Consider the following 17,700-nt stretch of genomic DNA (forward strand, 5'->3'; position numbering starts at 1 on the left):
AGCGCTGCGCTAGCGTGTTACTGCCATGTCTTAGTGATTTTTACTAGAATGTTTTTTTTTTTTTAACTGGCCCTGTTAGTTCTGTGCTAGCATTGGTGCTGTGCTAGCATGTTGCTACGGTGTTACTGCCGTGTCTCACTGATATCTACCGGTAAGTTTTATTTTAACTGGCCCTGTTAGTGTTAGTACTAGCACAGCGCAAGCGTTAGCAGTCGCGTTAAACTCTATGTACAGTCTTTCTTTAAAAATATATCGTGTTTCAATGTGGGCACTTGCGGCTTTTACACAGCTGCGGCGTACATATGTACCAAATATTTTTTCCTTGTCAAATGGACTCGGTGAGGCTTGTAAACGGGTGCGCTCTGTAGGACGTGAATTACCGTATTTATGGTACTGTGCAAAAGTCTTGGGCCTTGATTAGCTTTGTTTTCATGAGCCTTTTCAGAGTACTCAATATGACTTGTAAAACATGAAATAATAGCACACAGAAGGTTTATACAAACTTTGTAGATGAATGGAGCGGGGATGAACAACCAATTAATTCTCAACAACCAATCATATTTCATCACATCCTTTTTGGTAATGATCTGGATCAGGATGCATTATTACGGTCTTTTTACTAGGAGAGTCATTAGGATATCATTATGATAGCATTGGAGCTGTCCAACCCCCAGAATCATATCGCAACTTCCCGTCTGTTCCCCATCCTCCATTAGGCAGGAAGTAGCCGAACAAAGTACCAAACAGATGGACAAACAGACCCAAATGAAAAACACAAAGAATTGTTTTCACAGTTATTAATAGTTCATCCGTGGTGGTGGTCTGGGCTCTAATTAGCGGCATTTTTTTGTTTTTAGGATCATTATGGCGGAAACAGCAAATGTAGTACTTTGACTCGATAACTGTATATACAGTATATACAGGTCGGTATGTATAATGGTTACAGTAACTCACGAAATGGTCAAAATGTTAGAATCTGCGCTTAGTACAAGAAAAAAGGAGATACTATTGGTAAATAACTAACATTAATATGGAATCTCATTATGCTTTCAACGTATTTCTGTGGCCGATGCGTGAGGCTCACCATTGTGCTTGCCTTTCCTACCCAGAACTCTTGGAGATGATGATTTGTTTGTTTTCTGGAAACAACGCCGCTCCACATTCGTGTCAACACGTCGCACGGCCAAATGGAGCCGTCTGTCTTTTACAAGAAGCAATTTTCTTGTTGCACGAACCTTCTTGGGAAGTTGATGGCGTGAAGCTAGTACACCGGGTCACCCTTCCGTGCGCCGCATTTACTCCTTGACTCTACGCTGCTGGGCCGCAGAGAATGAGGCCCGCCCTCCTCGGGTTCAGCGGCGCATTCAGAAGAAGAATTATAATTACCTCCTTCAAATTCAACTCTTCACCTTGCTTCGTCGTTCCATCTGCGGCGAGCGTCACAAAGGTGAGTCACGGCCGTCCATTGACTGTTAGCATCCTCGCTGTCGAACATATTACCCTGGTAACGCTTTTATTATTTAAACTTAGAAGAGGAAAATGACAGGAGCACAATTCCAGCCCCGCTGCAAAATGCAAAATTCCACGAGTAATTGCACTAAAAGCACTCCTTCTGTATTAGCCTTCCATGGCTTTGGCCTGTCCTTCTCACTTCAACATAGTCCCTTGGCGGCAAGATGCCGCAAGATGTGCCAAAATTTATTCTAAAGGCGACTCGGAGCCAGTGTAAAAGCTTTAGAATTGGAGTAATACGCTTTGACCTCTTTGTTGCGGTCAGAACTTGAGTTGCACCATTCTGAATGAGCTGCAGCCGTCTCAGAATTGAGTCTCAATGATGAGCTCAAGTTCATCTACAAGCGAATTCCATTCTCAGATGTTGTGCTGTGGCTATTTACTATGTAGTACACAGTACAGCCAGTCGATCGTTCATGAAATGCGCATTAGAGAATTTTCAGAAAACTGGTTGATTAAACTAATTCTTCACACAATTCCCATTCATATGACAAAGTCAAAATTCCATCCATCCATCCATCAATTTTCTTAACCGCTTATCCTCACAAGGGTCGCGGGGCTTATTCCAGCTGTCAACGGGCAGGAGGCGGGATACACTCTGAACTGGTTGCCAGCCACTCACTCGGCACAGAGAGACAGACAAACATTTGCACTCACAATCACACCAAGGGTCAATTTAGAGTGTCCAATTAATATTGCATATTTTTGGGATGTGGGAGGAAACGGGAGTGCCTGGAGAAAACCCATGCAGGCATCAGGAGAACATGCAAACTCCACACAGGCGGGTCCGGGATTGAACCCGGGACCTCAAAGCTGTCAGGCCAACACTTTTCAGCTTATCAACCGCACCGCAAAGTCAAGATTCTGGAATGGAAAGTCTATTAGATACATCTGGGAATATACTTGCCGTAATAGATGAATTTGTTCAATCATTTTGCATGTAAAGATTTATGTGATGAAGTGACGTCGAAATGTTGCGGGGTTTGAAGACGGCGTGAAATTTCTGGACTTCTTCATGGCGTCCGCTACTACTATAATAAAAAAATGCCATGACTGACTTTTTATCAGAAGCTGCTGGACAAAAAAAAAAAAAAAAAAAAAAAAAAAAAAGTAACAATCAGGTTTGATGATTTCATACCATTTAAAACCCGGAAATGCATTTTCCTGTGTTTGAAATTTCATTTGCATATTTCATTGAATATTGAAAGAACCGCGATGACAAGGTGGCACGTTCCAACCACCGGAGGCAGTGTGCGGATTTATTTTAGCCGCTTTAGCATAAACACGTAGTTATGTAAAGGCATATGTAGTCTTTAACTGTGGTTTAAGCGGACACGCCTGCAGCGGTCCAGATTTGATTTTGAAGTCTTGCTCTCTTTCTTTCTCTCTTTTCTTTAGTCATTGGTGTTTTTTCTAATTCAAATTTGCCAGGGTTGTTGACAATGCTCTTCTTTGTGGGGTGTCAAATTTAAAGCACAAATTTATTTTCCCTTGATCGAGACTTTAACATATGATACAAAAAGATGTGGAAAAATGTTACAAATCTATCAAACCCATTTCCAACAATATTATTTGTTTTCAAGCTTTTCTGCATGCAAATTTGAGCCAACTCATTCTGTCTTTCACAGGAATTAATCACCCATAATCATTAAGTGTTTTTCTCAGGATAAATAACTATAATTTGAGATCTTAATCAAGAAATACTAATTTTCTCTGTTATTTTGGGGGAGGAACAATTTCAAATTTCTTTGACAACAATAATAATTACATTCTAGCATTAAAAATATATTTTCAGTAAGAGAGCTGGATGAATGCATCATTACAGGAATAAATGAACAATTGCTTTGGTCTAATAAGTGCGCTAATTACCGCACATTTATATTTGGCCCCTTTGTTGTTGATGTCTAATAAGACACGACGCGATAAAAGCCTTGATGACCCCTTTTATGAGCTATAATTTGATGTAGTCTGTGGCAAATTACTAGTAAATTTAGACCTTGATGCTTTCCCAGAATTTAAGGGTCAGATTAAAAAATACACACAAAAAAAAAACAATCATCAGCGCACCTGTCGACCTTTAAACGTCAAAGCGATTTTGTAGACAGAGCAACAAGTCTTAGCGTGATTAAAAATAAAAATAAAAAAAGAGCACAACCTCAGTTGAGGTAAATGAACAGATCCTTTGTTTTCTTTGTCACTTCAAATTCAAAAGCATTACGGCAAAATATGCAGCAGCTCCCACCAATTTTCGATTTTCCCAGGCAAACCTGTAAGATGATAAAGCCTCTTTCATTTGGCACCTGCTGCTCTCGGGCTCAGAAGTCACAATGACAAGTGACAAAAAAAAAAAAAACACATTGACTGCTGTCACACGGCACAGAGAGAAATAGGGACAGCAAAAAAAAAAAGAAAAGATCTTGGAAATGTGGCATCACCTCTCATCACGGCAGGACAGATAGGATAAATGAAAGGAGCTACGGACTTGGTCTAGACGATGATTCATTTTCTATACACGGTTGCATACCGACGGCGTCGGTAATGCGAGTGAACATCATGAAAGGCGAGAGCCAGTGTGAAGAAAATCAAAGGAAGAAAACAACAGAAAATCAAACAACGTTATCATATCTTCACATCAAAATAATAATTATGCACACTGACTGGCTAAACATGTACAACATCATAATCTAATGAGGTGCAACAAATATTCAGCTTGTATTATTATGCTCTCTTTTTGAGTTACAAGAGGGGAAGTCTCACTATAATGTATTGTAGCTCAGCACCAATGCAAACTATCAATCCATCCATTTTCTACCGCTTTTCCGGGTCAGGTCACGGGGGAAGTAGTTTCAGCAGGGATACCCAGACTTCCCTTTCCCCAGCCACTTCTTCCAGCTCTTCCGGAGGGATTCCGAGGTGTTCCAGGACAGCCGAGTGACATAGTCTCCCCAGCGTGTCCTGGGTCGTCCCAGGGTTTTATTCCGGTGGGATGTGCCCGGAACACCTCACCAGGGAGGCATCCGGCAAGTATCTGGATCAGATGCCCCAGCCCACAGCTCGTGACCGTAGATGAGGATAGGAACGTAGACCTAGGTCCCTCTTTACCACAACGGACCGATAAATAGTCCACATCACTGCAGATGTTCCACCAAGCTGTCTGTCGATCGCCCACTCCATTCTTCCCCGAACGAGACCCCAAGATACTTGAACCCCTTCACTTGGGGTAGGATCTCATCCCTGACCTGGAGCGAGCACACCACCCTTTCCCAACTGAGGACCATGGTCTCAGATTGGGAGGTGCTGATTCTCATCCCAGCCACTTCCCACTCGGCTGCGAACGGGTGAGAGTTGGAGATCATGGATTGATGAAGCCAACAGAACCACTTCATCTGCAAAGAGCAGAGATGCAATGCTGAGGCCACTAAACTAGACCCCCTCTATGCCTCGACGACGTCTAGAAATTCTGACCATTAAAGTTCTGAACAAAATTGGTAATGAAGGGCAGCCTTGGCAGATTCAAACTCTCACTGGAAACGGGTACGACTTATTTACGTCAATGCGGACCAAATAACTTTTGTCCAATGCAAAGTACAACTACTAAAATCACTAATTCTACGTGCACTGGAGCTGATCTCAGCCAAATTTGGTCGTGAGGTAGGTAGCCAACTGGCTGTCGCAGATTGCATGTAGACAAAGAATCATTGACCATCACACCCATAGACAATTGCAGTCGAAAACCGGAGGACCTGGAGAAAACCCACACAAGTACGGAGAGAACGTACAAACGCCACAAAGCCGAGACTTGAAACAATGAACTCTAAAATGCGAAGAGGTCCACTAACCACTTGACAGTTGTCACCCAATGCTAATCCTAACCCCCAAACATAATCCTCAACTCAAACCACGATGGAACGTAACATCCTAAACGTTAATCCCTCATGTTAATACCATCACCCTTGCTTGGCCCTCTTTATAACCTCAAACACTCATCTTTGTTACTAGAAAACTTTTTTAAAAAAAAAAACTGCTGTGGTGAAGTGGAGTACATGATAAATATTTGCCATAAAAAGCAACAATTATCGATCAGTGATTCCCAATCAGTGTGTTGTGAGAGCCCTAAAGTCTTCTTCTTTTTCTTTCAGCTTGTCCCGTTAGTGGTTGCACAGCGTGTCATCTTTTGCCATCTTAGCCTATCTCCTGCATCTTCCTCTCTAACCCCAACTGCCTTCATGTCTTCCCTCACCACATCAATAAACCTTCTCTTTGGTCTTCCTCTCGCTCTTTTGCCTGGGAGCTCCATCCTCAGCATCCTTCTACCAATATACTCACTCTCTCGCCTCTGAACATGTTCAAACCATCGAAGTCTGCTCTCTCGAACCTTGTCAGCAAAACATCTAACTTTGGCTGTCCCTCTAATGAGCTCATTTCTAATCCTATCAACCTGGTCACTCCAAGCGAGAACCTCAGCATCTTCATTCCTGCTACCTCCAGTTCTGCTTCCTGTTGTTTCTTCAGTGCCACCATCTGTAATCCGTACATCATGGTCGGCCTCGCCACTGTTTTATAAAATTTGCCTTTCATCCTAGCGGAGACTCTTCTGTCACATAGAACACCAGACACATTTCGCCAACTGTTCCACCTCGCTTGGACCCGTTTCTTCACTTCCTTACCATACTCACAATTGCTCTGGATTGTTGACCCCAAGTATTTGAAGTCGTCCACCCTCTGTATCTCTTCTCCCTGTAGCCTCACTCTTCCCCCTCCACCTCTGTTATTCACGCACATATATTCTGTTTTACTTCGGCTAATCTTCATTCGTGCCTCCATCTTTCTAATTGTTCCTCAGCTTTCTCCCTGATTTCACTGCATATCACAATATCATCTGCGAACATCATGGTCCAAGGGGATTGCATTCAAACCTCATCAGTCAGCCTATCCATTACCACCACAAACAGGAAGGGGCTCAGTGCGGATCCCTGATGCAGTCCCACCTCCAACTTAAATTCTTCTGACACACCTATGGTACATCTCACCGCTGTTCTGGTGCCCTTATACATGTCCTGTACTATTCCAACAGAGAGCCCTAAAGTGAACCTCCAGAAATGTTACTTGGTTAGAAGATGATTTATCTATGCCCAAAAGGTATTGTGACGAACAGAACCAATAAATATTCTTCCATTAAATAGCTCAAGTAAGGTTGGGAATAGCTGTCATGGATGACACTATATAATTCTAATAATGACAAAAGATTACTTTCTACTTAAAATATACTTCTTTAAAAAGAAACCCCTGCCACGCCTCTTTTGTTTCTTAGACCAAGCTTCTCATTAAACCTAAATCCATCGTGTCTGGTCCAGAATCAATAAATTTGGAAGATTTTACTCAATCGTTGAGCTAGCAATAACGGAATCAGCATTGTTTTTGGGTCCTGAACTAAAGTTTTGGGAAAAGCTGGCGTAAAGCAAACAAGGCCATGTGCAAGGTTGGGGCACCTCAGTCAAAGATGTTCACTAAAAGGGTTCAAAGGTAATTGAAGTCTTTGAGAAAGAGCCAGGAAAGACACGACGGGGAAAGAGCATAGGACTGTACGCGAGTGTACACCCCCACACACAAAGAATAGAGTCAATCTGGGAGAACACAGCTTCAGTCTAAAATTTGCCCTGGGTGCGCTAGCTACCACATTTATCCCCCATTTGAAATTGCCACTATTTCACTTCACCACGTTTTGCTCTTTGCGAGAAATGTTCCCCTAAGTCGCTGCCATGTTGAATATCCGCCCGCCTCGTACGGCTCAGCCGAGAAGTGAGAAAAGGACGGAACAAACGGACAGGAGTGTAGGAGAGTGGAAGATGAGAGGAGACTCAGGAGGCTGTGCCCTGAAGGAATCCTTCATTCCCCGTCCCGTGCGCGCACACACACGTATGCGACGAGGGAGCGAGATAGCAAAAAAAATAAATAAATATAAAAATAATTCAGCCGCTTTGCCAACTGTGCAGGCTGCCAAAATGATAATCATGCCCCAATCCGTGCAATGATGCCAAAACGCGCTGCCATTTTCCAGTTTAGGCTACAGGCCAATACAATAAGTACATAATAGCATTTCAGTGTTTCCCCAAGATGTGTTTTCTGCTTGTGTCAAAGGCCCCCTGAAAAAAAAAAACAAACAAGTAGATGCGTTACTGAAGCTAACGATTGACAAGAGATGGTGAAATTCTGGGACGGTGAACCATGCGCCAATAAAGTTCTCCGGTTAAATCACTGATTCAACGTAAAGTTTTAAATCTGCGCTGATTTTATCATGACACAGATGGAGCCTACCTGATAATGACTTCAAGGCTTACGCACTACTGCTCATACATTTATTTACGGTTCTTTAGAATAATCATCTTAATGGTAGTTCCATGATAATGTTCAAATCAGATAAAGAAACATGATCTTCACGGATTACACCATTCCATTTTAAGGTCTCGTTAGAGAATCCCCTGCAATCTTTGAAATGTGATTAACATGACAATTTTATAGCTGTTCTCCACGCTTGAACACCTCGGTGCATTCTAATTTGAACATAGAATGTTTTCGCATCCACTTTCACGTGGTCTTTATCAGTCAAGACTTGACAAAAACTAACTAAAAAACTAACCCTAACCCTGACCACTGAATGTGGCACTGAACTTAACTAAACTCACTTCACACCAAACAAATGTTCGGTAAATAAACAATCCTTTGAAAAAGAGAATTCCGGCTCTTTGACGCCACTCTCCTAGATCAGGTTTACTGTCAACAAAAATGTGATTAAAACACATGCACAACTCTGCCTTCAAGTCTGTTAGCTTAATGCTAACAAACAATGCAAAATGCCAAAGATTAGCAAACGTGCAAGATCGATGTCACAGTGTTGTTATCCTTCAAGGAACGGATATTTGAACACAAACACAAAAGTACTTGTACAGTGGAACAGACCCGGAAACAACAGACTTGGGCTTTCATAGACATGATGGTGGTGTCCAGTTGGAACTCGAAATGCACCTTTGCAGCGGCAAAGTCTGTTGTTGCTATTGTTCACTAGCGCAAGCAACAAACTGGTATCGGTAACTTTCGGGTGTGGCGACAGATAAGAAGACAAGATGCAGATAATCGACAGGCCTTCGTGGTGGCCATGTTGGCAGAGCCGAAATTCACATCTAGACCAATGCATTAACATTAGCTTAGCGTCTCCGTAGGCACTCAGGTAAAAAGGGGTGTGTCTTATCTTACCTATTCATACCTACTGCTGTTTATGGCATTTTACGTGTCTCATCTTTTAAATATTATGTTGTTATTTTGGTACAGTAAAAAGTTTTTTTTGTCAAGCTCTTAAGCATGGTGAGAAAAGGAAGCGCATTAATCTTAGAATTGGTGAAAAATTGGAACTTACTAAGAAACTGGAGTCACGACTTTCCATGGACGAGTTGAGGAATACGGCTTGTAAAAAAACACATTCCAAGCATTTGCAGGGAAAAGTTTGTGGTGCACCTTATCAAAGATAAAATGGATAAGCATTAAGTAAGCACATTAAAATGTAGAGGAAGATGAGAGCAAATAGCACGCCTAGTGACCCTTTCACGGCAATATTACACCATCACAGCAATGTTTAAAGGTCCACTGTCATCAAATGCATGATTTTAGTATGTTATTAATGGGAAAAAAGACAGCCAGAATGGAATCATCCGTTTTTGTCAACACAAAACATGATTTTGATGTATATGGCTTTTTGTCACTCCCGCCATGAAAATCCTCTCGAGGGATTTGTTCTCGAGAAACAGGAAGTGACATACAGGGCAGTAGCGGACTCAAGCGGTCTCGTATGTTTCTACTAGTTTTACCTGCTGGAAGGTAGCTCGTTGTTCCTTCGTGTTAGCCAAAATGCCGGCTCGTTGTATTGCTGGATATTGTTCGAACACTTGGGAGGATGGATTCGCGCTTCATACTTTTCAAAAAGACCCGGTTCGTCGTGAAAAATAGATTGCAAGGGTGTAAAGGATGAGAGCTTCGTGGGTTCGAAATGACAGGTAGGTGTGTATACAGCTACAAAAAAAAAACAATAGTTTTGGGGTACGTAATCCTCTCAGAATGTAAGGAAAAATCCCTGCACGTAAGTCAGGGGTGCTAAATGTGTCGATGTACCCGCCGCGGACGAGGCACGGCTTCGACCGAGCTGGCTCATACATATTGTCTGGGAGTCTGTTGTTCGTTAGAAGTGATCCGCATATCATCTAAATATGGCTCGAAACGATAGGGTCATATTGCCCCGGTCACTTCACTCGATTGTGAGATGTTCTCTTCTTTGAAAAGAGCTTCCGTGTCCCATAGTAGGTGGCACAGCGTGATTTCAATGGCAAATGTCGCGGTGTGACGTAATGAACACATGATACAGGCAATATGGACATTGAAGTGAATAATATTATATGTATTTTTCATTACAATATCCATTTTAGAATGTTTATAGGCATGACACTTGACCTTGTCATTCTCAAGCTTTTTTTTTAAAAAAAAACAATCTTTACTTATTGAAATTATGTACTGGGCTGGTTGTTTTTAGGATACGAATAAAAGGTTATTTGGGGTTTTGACTTTTTTAATACAATTTTATTTTACTGTAGCATCATTTCTGTTCTTTTAACTGTGAAGCAAAGTCATTCGTTTTCACGAGATACTGTATCTTGCCATCTAGTTCCTGTCGCTGTTTTGTTTTGCGTTTTCTTTTTTTTTTTTTTTTCTTTTTAAATCTGAATTACCCACGGAATAAAAAGCGAGTCGGGCATTTACCGTGACAAATCTTGTCATATTGACAAGACTCGTCTGTTTCTAATTTTGTGCTTAAGTTAATTCTTCAAAATGATTTCTTAGACTGCAGACACAAATTGGGTTTATATGTCCCTGGTGGTTGCAGCCAAGTGGAAAGGAAGAAATTGCACCTTCTGATGCCAGTCGAGAACTAAAGTCTTTTCTGAGGCCCAGTGCATTGCAAAAAAAAAAAAAGAAATGCCCTTTTGTTTTTTGAATTAATTAGACATCTATAGGGCACTTTTTTCCTTTTTTAAAGATAGTTCGTGTATGGTAATGTGACACTTTCTTGTCTGCTGTCAAGGATTTTATTGAGGCTGAGCAAAACCCAAAAAGCCAACGTTATCCATGGTTGCTCTGGCATGAAATTAAAGAATTCTACATGTCTCTTCCATGTTTTATCCCCAGCACCATCTAATACGTGTGTCAGATCCAAAAGTTGTTAACTGATCGCCAACAAATCTCAAAGTCGCTCTTATCGCTGTAATTGCAGAAGCTGCTTTGTCCCCGTTTCATTAACGAACGGCAACATTTCGGGCATGGCACCCGCCGAGTGTGTAAATTCAGCTTTTATTTTACATCGATGAAAGGGTCGCATCGCTTTAAGTTTAATAGTTCGCGCCGTGCATCTTAACGTACTATTTCTTTATAACAGTCTTTCCTATTGGCAGAAAGCAGGTTGTAATTGCAAATATAAATATACACTTTCATCGTGCTGTCCTGATATTCCCGACTGCTCAGGCCGTTCTCAGACGGACGGAATCGCTTTACTTGTTTATTGTCTCTCAATTCTCACTGATATGATTTGTGGGTCTCAAGGCACATGACCAACCTGGTGGTAACCATGGCGACCTGCTTTTGGGGTCGCATTTCTTTGCGAGTTTGTGAATGGAAATGATGAACACCCAGTTGGATGTGAGGAGGAATTTTCGGATTGGAATGGAGCACAAATGGCTGAGTGGCAGTTGAAAGTAGTTAAAAGCGCACAGTAGAATTTGTGATTTTTGCAAGAGCCACTTGATCGGTTTCCTGGAAACCAAACCTTTTTCGTGATGTACTTCAGCCGCGATTGCCTGATAAGATCTTGGTAATGGTTCTGGTTAAACACTGGGTGTGATCACCATAAAAAAATAAAAGTATTGCAATAACTTTCACGTCTTTCCAGCTGTTCAGACTCAAAGTAAGTTGGCAACATTAATATGAGTACCGTAATTTCCGGCCTACAAGCCGCGATTTTTTTCCCACGCTTTCAACCCTGCGGTTTATGCGGTGTTGTGGCTAATTTGTGCATTTCTTCTAATGGCCACAAGAAGGCACCGGTGGAATATATGTGCTGAGGAAGTGACTTTTACTGGCCTTGTTAGCGCTGCGGTAGAGTTAGCGCTTTGCAAGCATTTTGCTGTTGTGTTACTGGCGCGTCTCGGTGATATTTTATTATTATTGTTTATTATTTTTCATTTTACCTGGCCCTGTTAGCGTTACGGCTAGCATTATCGCAGCACTATCGTTAAACTCTCTGTGTACCGTCTTTCTTTTGTAAATATCTCGTGTTTCAACGTGGGTTTCAAAGTGGGTACTTGCGGCTTTTACACAGCTGTGGCGTATGTATGTACCAAATGGTATTTCCTTTACAAATGTAAACGGTGAGGCTTGTAACCAGGTGCTGTCTGTAGGCCCAGAATTATGGTACATGAACATTATTTGCACGTTTGGTATGTGTGTAAAGGGACTCACCTGCCAGGCACAAACAGAACATAGAACCCTTGGTCTTCACTGGGGCTACAGACCAGCCCCCAACGCATATGGCGAACATTTGCGTATCACGGAGCTTCCTGAAACTGGCGTGTATGTCACGGCATAGCAACCCCTAAAAATACCGATTGCACATTTTTGATTAACCATTTTTGTTACATTTTGGCCTATTCCATATTCAAACTTTTTCTCACTAATTTGACACATACCTTACCTTAGGGTGAGCAGCTCCACAAAACCAGAGGACTGAAAATATTACCACCCTGCTTTTAGCCTTAACTGCCTGTCGGACTTGTACTGGACTCTTCCATCGTGCTGAACTTTACGTCGCAACCATAGAAGCAGCGGGTTTTGGACGGCATGTTAGGGCATTACAGAATACTGAATAGTCGATTTTATCCAGTGAATACTTTCTACCGTAATTTCCGGCCTATAAGCCGTGAGTTTTTTTCACAGGCTTTCAACCCTGCGGTTTATGGGGTGGTGCGGCTAATTTGTGCGTTTTTTCCTAACGGTCGCAAGGGGGCACTTGAGCGGAAAAAGAAAGAGTGAGACCGGTGGAATATATGTGCCGAGGAAGTGAGTTTTACCAATCCGGCCCTGTTAGTGCTGCGGTAGCGTGTTACTGCCGTGTCTCAGTGATTTTTTTACCGGTATGTTTTTTTTTTTTAACCGGCCCTGTTAGCGCGGTGCTAGCGTTAGCGCTGTGCTAGCATGAGTGTTAAACTCTCTGTCTACCGTCTTTCTTTGTAAATATCTCGTGTTTCAATGTGGGCACTTGCGGCTTTTACACAGCTGTAGTGTATGTATGTACCAAATGGTATTTCCTTTACAAATGTACTGGGTGAGGCTTGATTGGTGCCCTCTGTAGGCCAGAAATTACGGTAAATGGGTTCTCCAAAAAAAAATGCGAGGTTTGTTTACCAATGGAGAATCACGAATCAGCGTAGGTTCACTGTCATCCACCTTATGGATGTTTGTCATGTAAAATCCAAGTTCAGGGTGAGTACGCAGGTTGTAATATACAAAGGGGTACAATCTTTGTGCATTTGAATGATGTCAAAGAATGTAGTAGAGTCAAGTCATGTACATGTAACTTCTCTGACTGCTAAAGTTTTGTTTCAATTGGGGATTGGAATCCACCAAGGCTGCCCTGGGATGAGTATCAGCACCACTCTGAGACAGAAAAGGATGAAGTGTCATCTCTAGGTAGCGGATGAAGCCCTGCCCCAAGTGAAGGAATTTTAAGTATCTTGGGGTCTTGCTCACGTGCGAGTCAAGAATGAAGCGGGCAATCGACAGGTGGGTCGGTGCAGTGTCTGTCGGGATAGGAGCTCTGCCTCAGTCTCTTAGTGACGGACATGGAGGAACCAGGACACATAAGGAAGACTTGGGCTAGCATTGGAATCCCTTGGGTTCCCACTTGAAGAGCTGGACAAAGTGGCCCTTGAGAGGGAAATCGGGGTTTTTCCGTTGAAACGATAGAAAATGGCTGGATGAACGGACAGCTAGACAGCAGAATGAACTATTTATATTCCCTTATTTTCAGCAAAGCAGCAGAGATTAGGACCGAATTTGAATTTCAATTCAACGCAGGGCAAAGCTGGAGTCCATCCAAGCTTGGGCCGTCTGTCACAGCGCTCGCGAACCTCCGCGGAGACAAACACATAAGTCCACAATGAACGTGGTGTGTGTGAAAATTATCAGACTGTGAAGAGGATAGAACACCTGAGAGAAGTGCAATCATGCAAACTCCACACTGGAAGGCTTCCGCCGCTTTGAACTTGGGACCTCGCTGCTGTGCTTCAATCACGCTCAAACGCATCGGCTGATTTGTTATTTTACATGCGCCCTATGCGGCCACAGTTGCCAGGAAACTTTGACAGATCGAGGCGGCACACACGGCAAAAGTGCTTCTTGTATTAAAAAAAAAAAAAAACTTTATTCTCAAATAATATCTTCAAAATAGCTGATAAAGTAGGAGGCTCTTTGACGACAGGTTATGAGGCCGCATTCACAAATTGCACGCTCGCACACATTGGGACCCGTCGCCTTATTTATTGCCCTCTTCACCAGAGGACATAAACATAGCAAACGAGCATTTGGAACACTGCAAAATAATCAACATTAAATTGGAACCTCCGTAATGCGTTAACCTGTTACCATCTGTAACCGCGTCCCATCTCAATGGTTTCTTCGTGTTTGGGCAGACATGACAAATTTGAATTTGGGAGAAGTGTTGTCCTAAAAGCCGTTACAAACGTTATCATCCTTCAGCTGCTCTTACACAAGAACACTGTTGAAAACCATCTTTTAAAAAAAAAAAAAAAAAAAGCCCTCATCGTCAACCCATTCAAATTTAAAATAACACTCAAATATAAATTACTGTGTGTAAGTCTTAGGTCACCACTATTTTCGTTTTAGTCGCCCTTTTCCAAAGCTTTAATAATAAGCAAATATAAAGCTTTAATAATAAGTTACAAGACAAGATATGATATTTCACGTCCTCAGCCTTGAATTTACCTTGAATTTCAGATGTTTTGCTCAAAAATGATGAAATATTCACCTCAGAAGGAAAAGAAGTAGCATGAATTTACCAACATTTCTACTCAGCAGGTAAGTTTATCAATGCTTCTTCATTTTTAATTTATTGATTTCCCCCCAAAACTGAAATCAAATCCCAATGGCACTGCCCATTTGTTCATGAGCGAACAAAGCAGGAAGTACTTTGTAGTTGTCTTAGTACTACGACTACTAGTAGTAGTTCCTTTATTGTGTACTGTCATGAAACAATGATTGTAATGGTGGCCCAAGACTTTTGCACGCTTTTATTACCCTTTTACACCAAATATGCTTATACTCCTTAAAATTATGTTTTGGGGGATGATTTAGCAGTTTTCCATCAAATGTTTTTCACGTTCCTGTGTAAGAGCAACATCACAAATTCTGATAATTGCTCCTCGCTCTGAATCACTGCCAGTGGGTTTTAATACCAAAAACATCTTTTCCCATAAACAAGGTGTTTTCCAACCTACGTTATTGATCATAAAAGGTACAGCATGTTTAATAATTTCTAGATTCTTTTTTTTTTTTTTAAAAACACACTCTCCATAAAAAATAGATTTCTGTACAAAAATGTCTCCTCTGTTGCACCTACTTCAAGGTAAGCGGCACGTGACGACGGCAAGGCGACAGAAAATGACGATGATGGGGAGGCTGTGAGGATGGCGCTCGAAACAAGGCTAACTTCCTGAAGGACCTCCTATGTTTAAAAAAAAAAATAATTTGAAATAATACACTCATAAATAAGCCACTGAGGATGAGTGGGTTCACTCAATGTTGCTATTTTTCATGAAATGGAGAAGAAAAAATGTTTCTTTAGATGAATAACGGTCTCAGTCAAGGTTTAGTTCTGTTGTTGTTGCGCTCAGCCATTTTCCCGATTCATCAGCGCAACAACCGGGCCAACTTCTACTTCCACGATTGTTGCACCCGCGAGACAAAGCTTCACTTCCTACAAAAAAAAAAATATATCCCAGAAAGTGCGATTCAGAGATGGATAGAAGAACCTTAGGTGCCAGTGTGTCGTATTTTCACTATAAGCGAATTTAACTTCCAATCTTTCACACACTTTTGATTGATTTGATGGGTGTGTGGACTAAGCGAAGCACCCAAAAGAAATAATCATTGCCATATAAATCACCGAGCGATAAATCCCTCAGATTTCATTGCGGCTATAAAACCAATCACGCTCCTACAAAGGGACAAACATGGAATTAGCCCACTCTTGTTCTCAGTGGCTCAAATATACTGTGATTCAAACTAATAATGATAAAAACAAAAATGCATCATTTCATCATAATCTGTACAGAAAAAAAAAAAAACCACAATTCCTCTTTTACATTGATTCAGTGAAGCAAGGTCACAATCATCTGATATAAAGCACGCACAAGTTCCATTGCATGGACGGCTGAACATAAAAACATCTAATTCAATAAGTAATTGCATAAAGGCTGAGAACGTGAAAGGAATAAATCATGAAAAAAAAAATGAAAACAATGCGGAATGGATTTTGAATCAGTACTTTGCAGCTGGCAAAAGCCAATGGTTCAAAGATTACCTCGAATGTAACAAACCTTTGGTCAAATGAAGATGTCCACGTTCAAATAAATGCACATGTACCTCACTGCCAGTTATTAAGAGGAGAATATATTACTTCAAGGGGAAATCCAGTGCTTTGCATGAACAGTGTATCCAACAGGTCATGTAATATGTATCCTATTTTGACAATGTGATGTTAAATCCTCTCTCATTTAATAGTGTTTTGAGATTTTTATCGACAATTACGAATTTTCACGGGCGCTGCCATTTTCGCAAGTCACATGACCTACGTCCGTGGATGTGACGTGTACCGTGCCGCAACAAAGCCTCGATTACATGGGACACCATTTATGCCCAGCGCCGATTTCTCGCATTTATCCTTATCTGATGAAGAAATAAATAGCAGTATCGGTTGATCGGGAAGACGGAGGAATACTTCCATACAGATTTGAACCTGTGGCTGTAATTAATGTTGAATATTCGGATGATTCTTTGGGCAGAATGACGCGGAGTCTGACTCTGCGCAACATAAGTGTGGCAGCAACGGATGGTTCTTCGCATGGGAATGACGCAGAGTCTGACGAGCGAGCTCCGGCGGCAGGCCGCGACCCGAGCTTCCAGGCGGTGGAGACTGTTAGCCCCAGACGCTGGAGCTAGGCTAGAGGCCGCTGCCACCACTGAAGCGCGACTAAAGACCTCCGGCACCACCGAAGCTCGGCTGGAGTAGTCAGACTCCGCATCATTCCGCCCGAAAAACCATCCGAATAGTCAACATTAATTACAGCCACAGGTTCAAATCTGTATGGAAGCATTGCCCCGTTTTCTCGATCAACCGACACTGCTATTTCTTCATCAAATGAGGATAAATGCGAGAAATCGGCACTGGGCATAAATGGTATCCCATGCAATCGAGCCTTATGTTGCGGCACGCAACACGTCACATCCGCGCACGTAGGTCATGTGACTCGCGAAAATGGCAGCGCCCCTGAAAATTTGTAATTGTCGATAAAAATCTCAAAACACTATTAAATGAGAGAGGATTTAACATCACATTGTCAAAATAGGGTACATATTACATGACCTATTGGATACACTGTTCATGCAAAGCACTGGATTTCCCCTTTAATTGTTGTCGCGAGATAAAACCGAGCTTATCTTACAAAAATTGTGTAACGACCTTAGATTGTGGCTGCGGGCTGGAGACGAGTAACCTTTGCGGATGCACAAACACGCTCACTGTGCATTTAACTCAAAGTTGTGCGGGTGCATGAGCTCCCAAACGTAACTCTCTTGCAGCACAGCTCTAATCTTCTACGTGGCAGGATAAACAGGAGTCTACATTTTTTTTTCGTGTGTTCCGGCGCACTAAGAGATCAGTGGTGTGCCATTAGCAGATAAAATTAGACCTTTTATTACGCCCGTGGAAACCTTGCAGCCTCTTAATTTCTGGCTCCATTACGCCCTCTTGGCTGTATGGAAAAATCTCAAATGATTTAATGAGATCAATTCAATAGC

General features: G+C 41.9%; 1 long non-coding RNA gene across 1 annotated transcript in view; it reads left to right on the plus strand.

Moving 5' to 3' along the window:
- Window positions 1–17,700, plus strand: part of LOC133497971 (uncharacterized) — a 32,258-nt gene continuing 14,558 nt past the window's right edge. Inside the window, exons 1-2 of the long non-coding RNA XR_009794154.1 lie at window positions 1–151; window positions 1,110–1,447. This is a non-coding gene — a long non-coding RNA (uncharacterized LOC133497971). The remainder of the gene's footprint in view (window positions 152–1,109; window positions 1,448–17,700) is intronic.

The sequence above is a fragment of the Syngnathoides biaculeatus genome, chromosome 3 (assembly GCF_019802595.1).
Source record: "Syngnathoides biaculeatus isolate LvHL_M chromosome 3, ASM1980259v1, whole genome shotgun sequence".
Taxonomy (NCBI): domain Eukaryota; kingdom Metazoa; phylum Chordata; class Actinopteri; order Syngnathiformes; family Syngnathidae; genus Syngnathoides; species Syngnathoides biaculeatus.